We start from the raw sequence: 16892 nt of genomic DNA, 5'->3' as shown, positions 1-16892 counted from the left end.
TCACGGATCAATGTGGGTGAACGAGAGCCGTCGAAATAATTTAACCAAATTATCAACAACAGTGCTTTCAGTACTTTAATTGTTGTCAAAATTCATATTTCAAAGGTTAGGATCATTCATCAAAAATCGATTAAGTTGGTTGGATCAATCGAATCGTCAATTTGATCAACGGTTGGAAAAACGATTCGCTGTTAAAAATCGACGGCTCGCATTGGTCAAAAATTCTAAAAATAATATTTTTATGGCAACATTGGGCTTAAATGAAAGAGGAAAAATCAACGATTTTAATGGCGAAAGAATTATCGAAATCGGACTTCAAAATCTCTTGAAAATCGCGTTTTTCGATTTTTACATTCAAAATATTTGAAAAATCTTTTACAAGATTCTAGGAGATTTGGAGGCATCATCTCGTCCATTCTTTCGATCGAAATTGATCTCAACCACCCAATCTTATTCCATATCATTGCAAAGATTTCAGGATATTTGGAGACCCGATCTCGCTCGTTCTTTCGATCAGATGGAGATTGCAGTTAATCGCAACCATCCAAATCATTGCCATTCTCTACAAAGGCAACCAAATTGGACATTTCCCTTACCTTGAAATTTGCTTCCAAAATCTACAAAGATTCAAAGGACAAATGGCATCATCTTGGACCTTGAATTGTTCCTAAATCTTTAGTACTTGATCCTGGCCGCATAAGTGCCTGCCATTTTTAACATAGCCATGGCTTAAATGGAAGATGCCAAAGAAGAGGGAGAATATTCTAGAAAAATTCGATATTGGCCATTCTTTCCCCTTCCTTTTTTCATCACTCAATCTCCACCCTACACCTCTAGGCCCTAAAGATGGCAACTTGGCTTATCCCTCACCTATAAATACCCATGCTCTCTTCTTTCAAAAAAGAGAAAAAAAGAGGAAGAAGACTCAAAGAAAACTACTAGAGAAATCCTCCATATTCTTCAAATCTTGTCCTATTCAAAGGATACCCAAAATCTCCATCACAGGTAGGTGCACTATTCTCAGATTTTTCCAGGATTATTTGATATTTTTTTTATGTATTTTTGCCCGATTTTTAGCATTTAATTGAATTTAATTCAATATTATATGTGTGTGCTCAAAATCACGATCTACATGAGTGTTTCAATTCCGTTTCGTCCCGAAATTTAATACAATGATCTACTTAAATAGACTAAAATAACTATTGGATCGGATTGGACATTGGATCAAAGGTTTTTTAGAATTTGAGTGAAGAGTGGAATTTTATTTAAAATAATGGCTGAGAAATTACGAAATTCGAAAAAATAGCCATCTCAGGATGATCTATTTTTTGGAATTTTAATTTTTTTTTGTGTTCATCATATCAGAGCAAGATTAAAGGACGTTTTCCGGAGTCGTAATTTTCTCGAACATCGTGTTTTAAAAATGGAAAACTCTTCAAAAATATCTTTTCGACGAAGAAAAATAAAATATATACTAAACAGATTCCAAAAATAATGAGATTTCGTGTGAAAATAATATGATGCTGATACATTCCACCTTGAATTATTGAGAATTTTTGGATTTTGTTTGGTATATTATTTTATGCTTTCTTTGAAAATTATCAGATTTTGTGAGAAGTTTTACCGATATCAGATCACCATTAAAATTTACAAAATTTTTACCGTAGCATTATATTTCATTTTTCTTACTGCTGTAAAATTTTCAATTCATTTGGATCTTGTTTCCTATGGGATGTAGTGTTAATTCATAATCTGGTCTGAAAATTGAAAAATCCGAAATTGATAGTAAATAGTTTCTAAAATTCATGAAAATCTGACAGCATGCTATTTTTACTTATATCTCACTACTGTAGAAATTTCAATGAATTTAGTTTCTATTTCTAGTAGTTTCTGTGTTATTTTTGCAATCTGGTCTTGTTATTGTTAAATCAAAATTAAATATGAGCTTAATGTAAAAATCTGCAAAAATCTTCCAGTGAGCTACATCCTATCATGTCTTGCTGCTGTAGAATTTTCAATTCATTTCGAATTAATTTGCAATAATTTCACTTGTAAAATCACTCATACGGTTTAAAATTGATAAAATCCACTGAAAAACGGAAATTAATTAAAAATCATCTTAAAGCTTCTAAAGAACCTTAAAACTCTGTCACACATTCACTCCTTAATCTATTGAAATAGAAATATTAGGATCTTTAGATCTCCCTGGAAAAATGGCCAGTGCATCCATAATGGTATCCCAAATGCACTCGATCTTTGACAATTTGAATATTTAAGCTATAGCTTGTTGTTGGCTCCGAGGTTCACTGTCCACGAAAATCCTGAGATATGCCAGGCAATAAGATGCTATAACCTAACTATTAAATTGCACAAGGAAAGAGCGCATGATTCCCTTACTTGGATGTCATTCTGGGCCGAAATTGGTGAACCCTAGAACCATTGGTATTCCTTAATTGTCTATAAACTGAAAATCCTTAAAATCTGAAATTCATTAACTTCAAGAACTGAAATCGATTCATCTCGTGTCTTTAGGAACCGTTGGATCACGGTTTCCGTCATAAGAACCATTAGAGCCCAATTTTGGAACACTGGTGTCAGGTCGTGTCCTAGGTTTTAGGGAGTCTTAGGTTTTAGGGAGTCCTAGAGTTAGGAGTCCAGTCTCATCACGTACGTTTGCTATGTATAGCAACCGTGCCATAGGTCTAGTTACACTAGTCACCAAATCTTTCCCTAGGACAAGCCTAGTAAACTAGGATGTAGGCTAACCTGCATTAGTCTAAGGAACAATTTGCATTTAGATAGGATCATATAGCATCCTAGATGAAATCCTAAGATAATAAAATCCTCAACTTGAATTAAATAACTTCTCTTAAAACTGTTGAAACAGTCAATCCCGTCTAGGTCGGTGTCTTAGTTGAGTTAGGCATAAGTAGCTTAGCTTAGATGCACCGAACTACGTCGACTCTGATCCCAGTGAGGCTTGGGTACGTAGGCAGCTTGGATGTCTGATGGCATACCAACCGCGAGTCGGCTCCACAACAAATGTGGGGTTTTGTATATTTATTTTATTATGAATTCTTAATTAAACTATGTAGGATTTCCTTGAAATTAGAATTTTAGGAGAACTTTCATTTAGAATGAATCCAGACAAATTAAGAAATCAAGATACACATTTAGGATTCACATTGAAATTAGATTTTAAGATGCATGTCACATAGATAGCACATTAACAAAGAGTTGAATGAGCCATTTAAAGTAAATTTAAAAGAGTTAACTTTTGGAATTGAAGACCGATTATCGGGCAGAAATGGTGCATGTGGTGGATAAATCCCCATACCTTCCATTCTTGTAACCAGGTAGCGAGTCTAGATTTCTGGTTAATTATGGGTCCTAGATCCCACATCTAGGTGCGCGACTCTGTCAGTCTCTTTTGTGTGGAATTTGGATTGCCTTAGTGATCCCAAGTTCACATAAAAGACGAATTAAAATCAATACTAAGAAGCACACGCCAATCGCGTGGGTACGAGAGACCAAGAGAGAGCGTGGCGGCTCGCGCCCCACCCCCTCTCGCGGGATCGGGTCCCACAATCAGCCGGGGCTATTTGAAAAGTATGTCCGAGGTGACACCCGCAGGAACGAACCCAAGGAAAGAGGTCCCCAGGGCCGGAGTCCTCGGCGGTCTCAACCGCCCCCAGCCCGAAGACAATCTCCTCCACCGCCTAGTCCACAACCAGAAGTACCCCGCTCCCAACCAAGGGGAGTCATCGGCACAATCATGGGCGGCTCGGCAGCTGGTGGCACCTCATCCGCTGCACGAAAAGCTTACGCACGCCGAGTCAATGCCGTGCACGCATGCGACAAGAAGATGAAGACGGAGAATGAGATCTCCTTCTCAGATGCAGACCTCGACGGCCTGATATTACCACATGACGAACCCCTGGTCCTAACCATGCTCGTCGCGAACTGGGAGTTGAAGAAAATCCTGGTAGACAATGGGAGTTCAGCCGACATCCTGTACTATCACGCCTTTGAAAGGATGATGATAGGTGACGACCGCCTAAGCCCGGCAAACTCAGACCTCTTCGGCTTCTCGGGAGAGGTAGTCAAGGTTGAGGGACAGATCGAACTTCCTGTCCTCGTCGGAGAGTCACCCTGCCAAGCCTTCGCCATGGTCAACTTCCTAGTAGTGAGGGCCACTTCGGTCTATAACGCTATTTTAGGAGTGGCGATATAAAAGGTGAGATACCTCTCGATTCGGGGACTAGCCCAGATTCGAGGCGTACCTTAAACAAAGAAGAGTCGCCATCCAAGGAAGTGGGCCAAGGATCCCATACTATGCTCTGTTACAACGGATAACCAGAGATTATAAAAAGAGGGTTCGTGCCTGGTTACGAATTTGGAAGGTCTAAAGAGCACCTCATTCGCCCAAGTGTAAACACCTGGTCTCTTATGCCATTTATTTAATGATTTTGAAGAGTTTTGGGCAAAAGTCATATGAAATGAGAATCAATATCTCCGAGAAGACGTCTATCTAATCATGCATGTCTCGAAGATGAATAATAAGCACACATAAAAGAAATGAAAGAAGTGTCGCCTAATAATAGCTAGGTTATGAGTGTCATACCTAATTGGTGTCTGAGTTCTGGTGTGCAAACACATGCATACTACAGCTAAAAGTATAGGATCTGTACATGAAAGTAAGAAAACACAGCAAAAACATACAACACAAATTAACTCTATACCTGACTGGACAAAATGAGTCCTAACTCTAATGTGACCTGACTCGGACCAAGATGGCCGTCCATCCCAGTTGCTCTACGTATCCCGGCCTCGGGAAGAATCGGAGTCAACGTAGTTCGATGCCCTATTCTAAACTATTATGCCTATCCATCTAGAACTGCTATCCTAGACTCGATTCCACTAGACTCGACTGATTTTTAAAGCTTTTTTGCACGATTGCTTAAATTCAGATGAATTGTAATTTTTAGGACTCTATATGCCCTAACTAATGCAAGTTGTTTAGCCTTAAGCTAATGCAGGTGGGCCCTACATCCTATGTGTATCTAGGCTGTGCAACCTAATGAAAACCATGGGCCGACTATATGCTTCCTAGTTTAGCCATCGGTTCGACTAAATGTCTAACCGATCGACTTGAGGCCTCCTAACTCTAGGGACACTCACACGACAGGACACACCCCATCAATACAAATCAAGACCGACTCCTAACTCTAAAACACCCTAAATATCTAGGACAAACTCCTAACTCTAAAGGAAGATCTTTTTGAAAAGGTTTTGAAGTTTTTTGTATTTTTGGGAATGTTTGAAATGTTTATTTTTAAAGGTTTGGCTGGACCTGGATGTGGATCCTAAGCTGCACTACGTACCCTGTTGAAAGGGATCAAGCCAACGTAGTTCGGAATAGATTTTCCTAGCTACTCTCCTATGACTCAAGATTTTTGAAATTTTCGGTTTTTCAGATGTTTTTGATGTTTTTGACACGAGAGGACTGAATCCTATCATCATAAGGGGAGGACAGACTCCTGATATCCCGCAAAGGTTGGACAGCATCCTATGCTTTGCGGGGGAATGAACAGAAACACGACTCTGCAAGGGTTGGACAGCATCCTATAACTTGCAAGAGCGGATAGAAGAACATGATCTGATGAAGGTTGGATAAAATCCTAACCCCTATGATGATAGAATTTGATTCCTGAACAAAAGGACTGACTCTCTAGACTAAGGACGGATTCCTATGCTAGTGGACTATCAAACTAAGATAAAGCTCACAAGTAATAAGGAAAAAGAGACCTTGTGCATATTTGGTAAAGGTAAAACACCCAGCCGGGCCGGACAGCTACCTAGCCCTAGGGTGCAACAAATGTGCAACCCAATACCCATAAGGGTAGGGGTATGTTGCCAAGCCGAGTAAGGTGTTCTCCCAAAACTAAACGAAGCACAAATGGGAGGTTTAGCAAGAGAATGAGACTGGGTAAGTCTCCTAGGATACAGAGGTAGGATAGAGAAAATTGCTAGCAAGACTGGGCAAGTCTCCTAGGATGGGCTTGGGCTATCACCTTCATCGCCCTTGCAATGAGAGGGGATTCTAGTATCTAAAGAAATTTAACAGAAATCTATAAGACTGTGTTAGTCTATCAAAGAGAGAAGAAAAGGCTACCAGATAATCGCAAATTCCATTCTATTCTTATAAAAATAAATCAAGTGCTAAGCAAAGAAGAATTTTCAATAAAAAAATACACAATCTATAGCAATCATAAAATGATAAACAACATTAATTAGTCCAGACCAGCCGCTGGATAGCCTAATAAAGTAAAAGAAAACAATATCAAACACTTCTATGCCCAACCACAAACACCACCCCAATATGGGGATGAAATCAGATGATGCTAAAGTAATCATCTGATATCAAATACACATGATAATATTTCTATATCCCGCCTTGAAATCAGACAGTACTCATGTCGATAATATCGAATAGAGTAGTCATCTGATCTCCTTCTTCCTATTAAACAATTTATTTAAATAAAAAGGAATGAGTATAATAAGCTTTGAGATAATCTCACCTGAACAATCTATTTATCTTCAGAATCTAACTCAAAACTTAAGATAAAAGAAAAGTAATAACTTCTCAATATTTTATACAAATTTTTCCAATGATATTTCTAATCTATACAAAGTATAAATTAAAAGAGGCATTTATTTAATATATGTAAGCAGCGAAGTATAATTAAATCTAAAAAAAATGATATTTGCTATTGCCAGGGTGAAATAAGGCTGTTAATATCAAAATGGAAATGGCTATCACTATTAAGGTGTGAGAGGGAAAATTCTAAGACTTAGTAAAGGCTGGATAAGCCTAAAAATGAAAAGAGGAGCGCTATTCAGACTATGTAAGTCCTCTAATAATGGGCTTGGGCTATCGCCTTCATCGCCCAGTTGGACAGAAATAATCTTGAACTTGTCTTTTCCTATACACATATATCAATGACCTATGAATCAAAAGGAAAAGAGGAAAAACTGATATTCCATTTAGGGTCTAGACATTTGGGCTCATTCTTTTAATTTCTTTTCTTTTAGGAATGAACGAGATCAACACTGCTCATTTGAAACCTGTAACTTTTGAATCAAGAAATTCAAGCTACAAAAATGGATAATGTCAACATTAAGGGCTTAATGAAGACATCCGCTGAAACATCATTGCAATAACCAGAAACTCTAAGATGACTTGATCAAAGGCAGAAATGTTTGTCATTTTCAATGCAATACTGGATAAATCCATGATGACCTTTATCAACACCAAATGAAACAGGATAGGAACAATAAAACAAGATAGGAACAATAGTGCAGGCTATGCTCTGCTTTGATACTTATATCCACTCCAGTTTTCCTAATAGTTAACATAATAAACCATTACCAATTCCGAGTACCACTATGAAGAAAACAATTAAAACATGGAGGGAATAAGCTAAATATTCATGCAATTTTTAGATCTTTAGAGTAAAAAATATCACAAGATAAAGGTAGAGCATTACCTGTATTAGACGAAATTGCAATCGTAAATGCTCACCAGAGATCTTAGCAATAAGGTCGGAACTCCGGCAAAATTACCGAAAAAGAAATCAGAAACCCTCTTTTATCCTCCTTTCAATATCTCTCTCGGATCTCTCCTTTTAGATTTTCTGAAACCCTCTCTACAATTCTCCCTTGAAATCTCACAATCTACCCTTAGATCTGTTGAGAAAACTACCGGAGTTGAAGATCATGGCCAAAGAGGTTGATCTCGACCCCCTCTCTCTCGATCTCAATCTCTACTTCTCCTAATCAGCAATATCTCTTCTCTTTCAGGAGTTTCCGTACGAGAGTCAGATTTCCAGCATGAACGGCAAGGAAGAGAGCGGATACATCGGTCTTGAACTCCTTGTACTCGATCCGAACCTCGCAATGAGATTCTCCGTGGAGCAAAACCTCTGTTTTCCTGGATTTCAAACACACAGCTCCGATGAAGTTCACGTCTATGAACGGATCGGAGATACATTCAAAGGCGGATTTTAGATCTCCGATGTGCGAGGCTTCGATCAGGCGCTGAGAGTCTTCGGAAATGGAGCGATTCTCGAGGCGATGTTTCGGAAACTTCAGATGCCGGAAAAAAAAAATGTTCAGAGGCCGAAAATACAAAAAATCCGGCATGGATTTTGAACTTCTGATTTTTCAATCTCCACTTTGCTCTGTTTTTTCCACTTGATTTTGAGATTTTCCTTGCAATTGGAGCGATTCTCACCGGAGCTTTTTGCAAATGGAACTTTTGATTTTAAAAAAAATGAAAACTCACCGGAGCTTGCTGGGGAAGAAGAATAAGGAGATGAGGAAGGTGTGCGGCTGCTAGCCGGTGGAGGCGAAAGAGCAGATTCCAGTGAATTCCGCCGGAGAGACGATTGGAGGTGATGGATCTTGGTTTGAGAGGATGGATCTAGGGTTAGGGTTTTAGAAATCCCCTTTTCTCTCTATCGCTTTTCTTCCTCTCCTCAGATCTGAAAAACGAGCTCCTCCCTTGCAGACCTCGGATCTTAGATCTAAGAAATGGCCGAAAAAAATCGCCCCTCGCCGGAGAAGATGATCGGATTTGCTCGGGGTTAGTGGATTTGGAAAAAAAACTCTCTCGCTCTCTGTTTCTCTCCTCTGCGAATTTTCCTTTTTTTTTATAATAAGGATTAACAGGTATTTATAAGAATTTTGTGTAGTTGATATCGGCACCCCATTTAATATCTGCACAAATGTGCGATTTCAACAGACTAATTCACCCCCATAATACTTGATAACTGCACCAACTTACTCTGTCTTTTAGTGCAATTTCCTGGCGGAATTTTCTGAAATTTTACAGGGAGATTCCTGAGATTCTAAGGTTTTCAAAAATGTGGTCATGGGCACCTAGAGTTTTAGATTAACCTGAATTTCCCTTCAAATACATGGAATATTGGGGTGAAGCTTAGATAAAACTGCTCTCCTTATTTCGCTCTTCTTATTTAGTAATTTTGCTCGGATTGGGTTGAAATTTAGCAGGGACCTTGGTGGCAACTTAACCTAGCTTAGGGTAAAATTTGAAGACCCTAATTCATTCATTTGATGGGGCTTTATACAAAATTGGATGGTTTAGGGCACGGTCAAAATGGGGTGTCTACAAGAGGCAGCAGGCGATCAAAGAGGAAGTGGAGAGACTCCTGAAAGCCGACTTCATTCGAGAGATCTAATACCCGGACTGGTTGGCAAACATAGTCCTGGTAAAAAAGGCAAATGGGAAATGGAGAACCTGAGTCGACTTCACTGATCTGAATAAAGCCTGTCCCAAGGACAGCTACCCGCTCCCAAAGATCGATCAGCTCATCGACGCCACTGCAGGTCACGAGTTACTGAGCTTCATGGACGCCTTCTCCGGATATAACCAGATCAGAATGTATGAATCAGATATCCCGAAGACCTCCTTTGTAACCGACCAGGGGACCTACTGCTACCGTGTTATGCCCTTTGGCCTGAAAAACGCCGGGGCCACATATCAGAGGCTCGTAAACAAACTCTTTCGGACTCAGATCGGCCGCAACATGGAAGTCTACGTTGACGACATGCTGGTCAAAAGCCGGAGTACGCAAGATCATGTCTCCGACCTGGAAGAAACGTTCCAAGTCCTGAGAGAGCACAGGATGAAGCTCAATACCACCAAGTGCACCTTCGGCGTCAGCTCGGGAAAATTCCTAGGGTTTATGGTTAGCCAAAGAGGCATAGAAGCCAATCCAGAAAAAATCAAGGCCGTGGTGGAGCTCACTCCGCCCAAAACCATCAGAGAAGTGCAGCGACTGACAGGGATGATAGCCGCGTTGTGGCACTTCGTTTCAAAATCTGCGGGGAGGTGTCTCCCTTTCTTCAACGCAGTCAAAGGATTTAAGACCGCGCCCTGGACAGAGGAATGCCAGGCCGCCTTCGAGGAGTTAAAAAGATATTTGTCCTCTCCACCGCTATTAACAAAGCCTGAGCCTGGTGAGGAGCTACTCTTGTATCTATCTATAAGCCCCCTTGCTCTGGCAGCAGTCCTAGTTCGTGAGGATCACGGTCAACAAAAGCCGGTCTACTACGTTAGCAAGGTCTTACATGATGCTGAAATAAGGTACCAGCGGGTCGAGAAATTTGCTTACGCGCTGGTGATGGCGGCCAGGAAGTTGAGACCATATTTTCAAGCTCACACGATAAAGGTCCTTACTGACCAGCCACTCAGGCAAGTTCTCCATAAGCCGGACACCTCGGGACGACTCGTTAAATGGGCCGTGGAACTGAGTGAATTTGACATCCGTTACATGCCCAGGCTCGCAATCAAGGCTCAGGTATTGGCAGATTTCGTAGCTGAATGCTCCATCCCCCGACAGGCCACCGAATTTGAAATTGTTCAAACCCCAGTTATGGAAAGTCAGTAACTCATAAGGAGCGAGCGGCGGATGAGGCTGAAGCAGAAATCGTCCCCGCGCCAGCAGAATAGGATCCTTCAGCCGCCGAGCCCCTCTGGGAAGTGTACGTAGACGGGTCTTCGAACAGGGGTGGCTGTGGCGCCGGTCTGATCCTCACCGGACCAAACAGCTTCACCGCGGATTATGCCCTAAGGTTCGGATTCCGCGCATCTAATAATGAGGCAGAATACGAAGCCCTCCTCGCCGGGATGAATCTCGCCGTTCAAGTCAAGGCCCAAAGGCTGAAAGCCTACTGTGATTCCCAGTTGGTTACAAATCAGATTCAGGGAACGTACGAAGCCCGTGATGAGCGTATGATCAAGTACCTCTCCCTGGTCCAATAGTTATCCACCAAGTTCAAAAGTTTCGAGGTCATCAGAATCCCTAGAGCAGAGAACACAAAAGCAGACGTACTATCTAAGCTAGCCGCGTCCGGATATACGACTCTCGGGAATATATGTATGAAGTTCCTACAGAGATCCAGTATCGAGAGAAAGGCTGCTGAAATCATGGAGGTAGAACACGAGTCCTGCTGGATGGACGAGATCGTCGGCTACCTGCGCAGTGGGAAACTACCCGAGGCGAAGAAAGAAGCCCGCAAGGTGATCCAAAGGGCAGCCCGATTTTCACTCGATGGCGAAAGCCTGTTCAAAAGATCCTACACCCTCCCATACTTAAAGTGTCTCCGGCTGTAGACACCCCATTTTGACCGGACCCAAGTTCGCTATGCTTGGGAGAAACCCCATCCGATCATTTCCGCCATGTTTCGCATTTTTCCGTTTAGTGTTGAGAGGTTGAGAGAGATTATTCATAAGAATCCAAGCGAGGGAGAATTTGGACCCGTTTGGTGGGCCCGCATTGAACATTTGTTTAAAATTCGAATCAACCGAGGGCCCACATTGTGGGGCCCACGTTGTGGGGCCCGCGTTGTGGGGCCCACATTGTGGGGCCTCAGTAGGGCCTCTTGTGAGGCCTCTTATGAAGAACAATAATGATGGATTCTCCACTAAAGAAACATGATGGGCCCTCCACTAAGAAGAATGATGATGGATTCTCCACTAAGAAACATGATGGGCCCTCCACTAAGAAGAATGATGATGGATTCTCCACTAAGAAACATGATGGGCCCTCCACTAAGAAGAATGATGATGGATTCTCCACTAAGAAACATGATGGGCCCTCCACTAAGAAGAATGATGATGGATTCTCCACTAAGAAACATGATGGGCCCTCCACTAAGAAGAATGATGATGGATTCTCCACTAAGAAACATGATGGGCCCTCCACTAAGAAGAATGATGATGGATTCTCCACTAAGAGGGACAACATGATGAGCTCTCCACCAACACATCTCTCTCTCTCTCTTTCTCTCCCTATATATATCTTCCTTCCCATCCATAAGAAAAGAGGAGAAAAAGGAGAGATTTATCTTCCATTATCTTTTTCTCTTCCATTATCTCTTCCAATCACTCCCTCCAATCCCTTTCCCTATATTCTTCTTCCATTATCTCTCCCAATCACCTCCCAATCCTTCCCTCTAAGAGAAAGCGAAAGACGGCGGATCGGATCGGCGGCGGCAAGATCTTCACCACAGGTAGGTGCATTTTTCTCAAAATATTTCTGTATTTTTCCGAGTTTTTCTGATTTTTTCCGCAAATTGTGTTTTAAAAATAGAAAACTCTTCAAAAAAAATATCTTTTGACGAAGAAAAATTAAATTATATACCAAACAGATTCCAAATTTAATGCAATTTCGTGGGAAATTAATATGGTACTGATTCATTTTACCATGACTTTTTAAGGATTTTTGGAGTTTATTTGGTATATTATTTAATGCTTTCTTTGAAAATTATCAGATTTTGTGAGACTTGTTACTGACATCAAATCACCCTTACAATTCTTAAAATTTTTACAGTAGTCTTATCTTCCATATTTCTTGTTACTGTAAAATTTTCGAGTGATTTGGATCTGTTTTCATATGGGATGTAGTGTTAATTCTTAATCTGGTCTGAAAATTGTAAAATCCGAAATCGGTAGTAAATAGTCTTTATAATTTATGAAATTCTCACCGCATGCTCATTTTATTGATATCTTATTTCTGTAGAAATTTCATAGAATTTATATGTCTATTTCTTGTAGTTTCTGTGTTAATTTGGCAATCTGGTCATTTAATTGTTAAATCAAGATTAAATATGAATTTAATGTAAAAATCTGCAAAACTCATCTATTAAGCTACATACATTCCCATCTTGCTGCTGTAGAAATTTCAACTCATTTCGAATTCGTTTGCAATAATTTCACTTGTAAAATCATTCATATGCTTAAAATTGATACAATCCATTGAAAATTCGAAATTAATTACTACAAAGTGATTTTCAACATTCGAAATTCGAAATTAAAATTGATAAAATCACATTTACTCAAACTTAATCTAACAAAACCTGAAGGCATCATAGATTGCGCGAACTTATTGCACACACTTACATCACTTTCATCTAAACCCCTGCATCTCACATGCACACACGTCCCATTTTAGGAACCCGGAGTGTTATCTAGCATGGTTGACTGGGATTTCATCACCTGGTGCCTCTGTGCTAGAGAAGCATTCCACCCTTAGCCTAGTACCTTTATGGTACGTAAACGGATCTCTTGTTCACGTACTGATACGCCGGACACTGGTACAGTATATCGAACATGGATTCGCGCTAAGGGAACTCTTGGCCTTACCCCTAGATTAACCCACACATGCATGTAGTATACGAACACATGTGCATCACGTGTGTGAGCCTAGTTTAGGATATCCTACCCATTTGTGTCTAGATTAGGTCGTAGTCCATCTTCCAATGGCTACGATCGGTCCTAGGTACACAAACAAAGTCATGAGTCGAGATCCTCTCTCCACTCCGCTAGATTAGGGTTAGAGTTGATGCCTTCAGGTAACACTGATAAAATGCGCGAAGATTAAAAAACTTTTCCTTTGGGGTTAGGGTGTAAATCCCATTCATTTCCAAAGATCTCATAGGATTAGTCATTCATGATCCATCCGTTGAAAGCAATCTTATGCTATCTCATCTCATCTTGATCACAGATTTTCAATCTTCTATTATATGATTCGATCGCGTTTCCATCTCTTTTAGAGAGTCTTTTGACTCATCTGTCTTTAGTTGGTGTTATTAGAGTCTTTGACTCGTATTCCTTTTCTTTTAGGGAGTCTTTGACTCATATATCCTTTAGTTGGTGTTAGTGGAGTCTTTGACTCGTGTTTTCATCTCTTTTAGAGAGTCTTTGACTCATTTATCCTTTAGTTGGTGTTAGTGGAGTCTTTGACTCGTGTTTCTTTTCCTTTAGAGAGTCTTTGACTCATATATCCTTTAGTTGGTGTTAGTGGAGTCTTTGACTCGTGTTTTCATCTCTTTTAGAGAGTCTTTGACTCATTTATCCTTTAGTTGTTGTCAGTAGAGTCTTTGACTCGTGTTTCTTTTCCTTTAGAGAGTCTTTGACTCATATATCCTTTAGTTGGTGTTAGTGGAGTCTTTGACTCGTGTTTTCATCTCTTTTAGAGAATCTTTGACTCATTAATCCTTTAGTTGGTGTGAGTGGAGTCTTTGACTCGTGTTTCTTTTCCTTTAGAGAGTCTTTGACTCATTTATCTTTTAGTTGGTGTCATTGGAGTCTTTGACTCGTGTTTCCGTTTTTAGAGAGTCTTTGACTCATCTGTTTCATTTGCAGTATTATTAGAGAGTCTTTGACTTCGTTATCTTATTTCAGTGTTATCAGTTGCTCTTATTAGAGAGTCTTTGACTCGTTTATCCTTTAGTCGCTTTTATTAGAGAGTCTTTGACTCATTTATTCTTCAGTTACTGTCATTAGAGAGTCTTTGACTCATTTGCTCTTATAATAGTATTATTAGAGCATAGTTTCTCCTGTACACCCTAGGGTTTGTCCCTAGGATGTTGTTTTGTATATTCCCTCCGGTCTTTGGCCAAGAGGGTGAAAACATAAAAAATAATTGATTTGCTGTAAGTGTTTGATAGTTAGAGAGTTCGTTTCGAACTACGTTGGCTTGATCCTCTTCCACGAGGTACGTAGTGCAGCTTGGGATCCACATCCCAAGTCCAGCCAAACCTTTAAAAATAAAAATTTTAAATCTTTCAAAGTTACAAAAATATTCAAACCATTTTCAAAAAGATCTTCCTCTAGAGTTAGGAGTATGTCCTAGCTGTTTAGGTTGTGTTCTAGAGTTAGGAGTTTGTCTTGATTTGTATTGATATGGTATGTCCTGTCGTGTGAGTGTCCCTAGAGTTAGGAGGCCTCGAGTTGATCGGTTAGACATTTAGTCGAACCGATGGCTAGACTAGGCATATAGTCAGCCCGTGGTTTTCATTAGGTTGCACAGCCTAGTTACACATAGGATTGTAGGAACCACCTGCATTAGCCTAAGGCTAATCAACTTGCATTAGTTAGGGCATATAGGGTGTCCTAAAATCCACAATTCACTGGAATTTTAATAATCATACAAGAAGCTTTAATAACTGGTTCGGTCTTTTAGATCGAGTCTAGGATAGAGGGCTAGATGTCTTAGGCATCATAATTTAGAATAGGGCATCGAACTACGTGGGCTCCGATTCTTCCCGAGGCCGGGATACGTAGCGCAGCTAGGATGGATGGCCATTCTGGTCCGAGTCCAGTCCTGCATTAGAGTTAGGACTTGTCTTGTCCCGTCATACATAGCATAGATTTGTGTCTCATGTTTTGATATGTTTTCTTACTTTCTTGTACTGATACTATACCTTTGGTTGTAGCTTGCATGTGCGTGTCCACCAGAAACTTAGACACCCATTAGGCATGTCACTCATAACCTAGCTTTGCTTAGGTGACACATTTTTCATTTCATTTTACGTGTTTATTTCTCCATTCTCAGGAAATGCATGCTTAGGTAGACGATTCCTGAGGATTGTTCCCATTTCACATGATTTTTACTCAAACTTCTTTGGAATTAATGAAAATGGCATAAGAGACCAAGTGCTTGCACTCGGGCGAATTGGGGGTGCTCTCAGACCTTCCCCATTCGTAACCAGGCACGAACCCATATATATTTCTGGTTATCCATTGCACAGAGGATTTGATTTTAGGGTTCCATGGCCTATCCATGGATGGCGACTCTGAGTTCTTTTTAGGTACATCTCGGTTTCGAGCCCTGGCTCCTGATCAGGATGTATCTCATTCGTTTTGTATCGCCACTCGTGCTATGCTGTGAGGGTGGCATCCGTTTCGAGAGTTCCTTGGCAGAGCTCTCCTTCACATTGTGGAGATCTTAGAGGATTGCTGTGGGGACCTCGCGTCCCTCGCCGCACTCGTCCTCTCCGGATCGGGGTCCACAGGCTGGCGACTCTGCTGGGGAGTTCTTGAAACATTGCCTAACTCTTTAAAAATGCCATTTTTATTAACTTTGGAGAAATTTGAGCTAAAATCATTTTAAATGGGAACTCTATCGTTAGAATCCAGGGGCACCAGGTAGGTGCGTAATTAAAACAAAGGATTCACACACTGCACATCATGCATTGTCATATTTTTTTATTTCTTTTATTGTTTTTCATTGTTTTTCATTATTGGCTCCATGGGATAGATTCAATGCGTGCCTGACTGGGATGTTATTACATCCTGATGGTACTGTTGAATCTATTTCCAAGCTATGCGCCAGCGCTACATATTAAGTATGTTTCATATGCATAGCACCCATTAGATTGAGTCCGGAGCCCTACTTTGTTTTATATATATATACTTACTGACCTAGTGAAGCCCAACTAGGGAGTACCCGTGTGTATATTGCATTCATATAGGGTCGAACATGTGTTGCTTACACATGTGAAGCCTAGAGTTAGGAGCTTTGCCCCATTTGTAGACTAGGGTAGTTCATTTTACATGACTACAGTACGGTCCTAGTACACTCATTAGTCTGTCTTGAGTCGAGATTTTCTCGACTCCGCTAAATTAGAATTAGGGCTGGTGCCCCTGGTTAGGATTTGTGTGTATGTGTATTTACTTATATATACTGATTATGTATATTATGGTTCTCCTCTTAGTCAGAGATTCCTTATTCCTTTCAGTCGGTTATATCCATTCCGAATTTAGATCTAGATCTAGTCAGTGGATTTTGACCGTCATTACCTTGGCCGGGTTTAGCCCTTGATCTGTTGATTATAGGGTTTGACCCATTGTTGTATATTCTCACCTTTGGTTAGTCCATCTGTTGATCACCCTTCTCTAGTAACCGTTATTCATACCTTTCGATTGAGCTAGGGTGATCCCTTGTATAGTCGTTATGCTGCCGGATTTTATCCAGAACATTTTGAGCATGACGGCTACTCTTTAGAGTCAGTTTACTTAG

Source organism: Tasmannia lanceolata, unplaced genomic scaffold (genome assembly GCF_043159265.1).
Source record: "Tasmannia lanceolata isolate RefF3 unplaced genomic scaffold, GAP_Taslan_0.1 ptg000020l, whole genome shotgun sequence".
Taxonomy (NCBI): domain Eukaryota; kingdom Viridiplantae; phylum Streptophyta; class Magnoliopsida; order Canellales; family Winteraceae; genus Tasmannia; species Tasmannia lanceolata.
Note: the sequence above shows the minus strand (reverse complement) of the source record.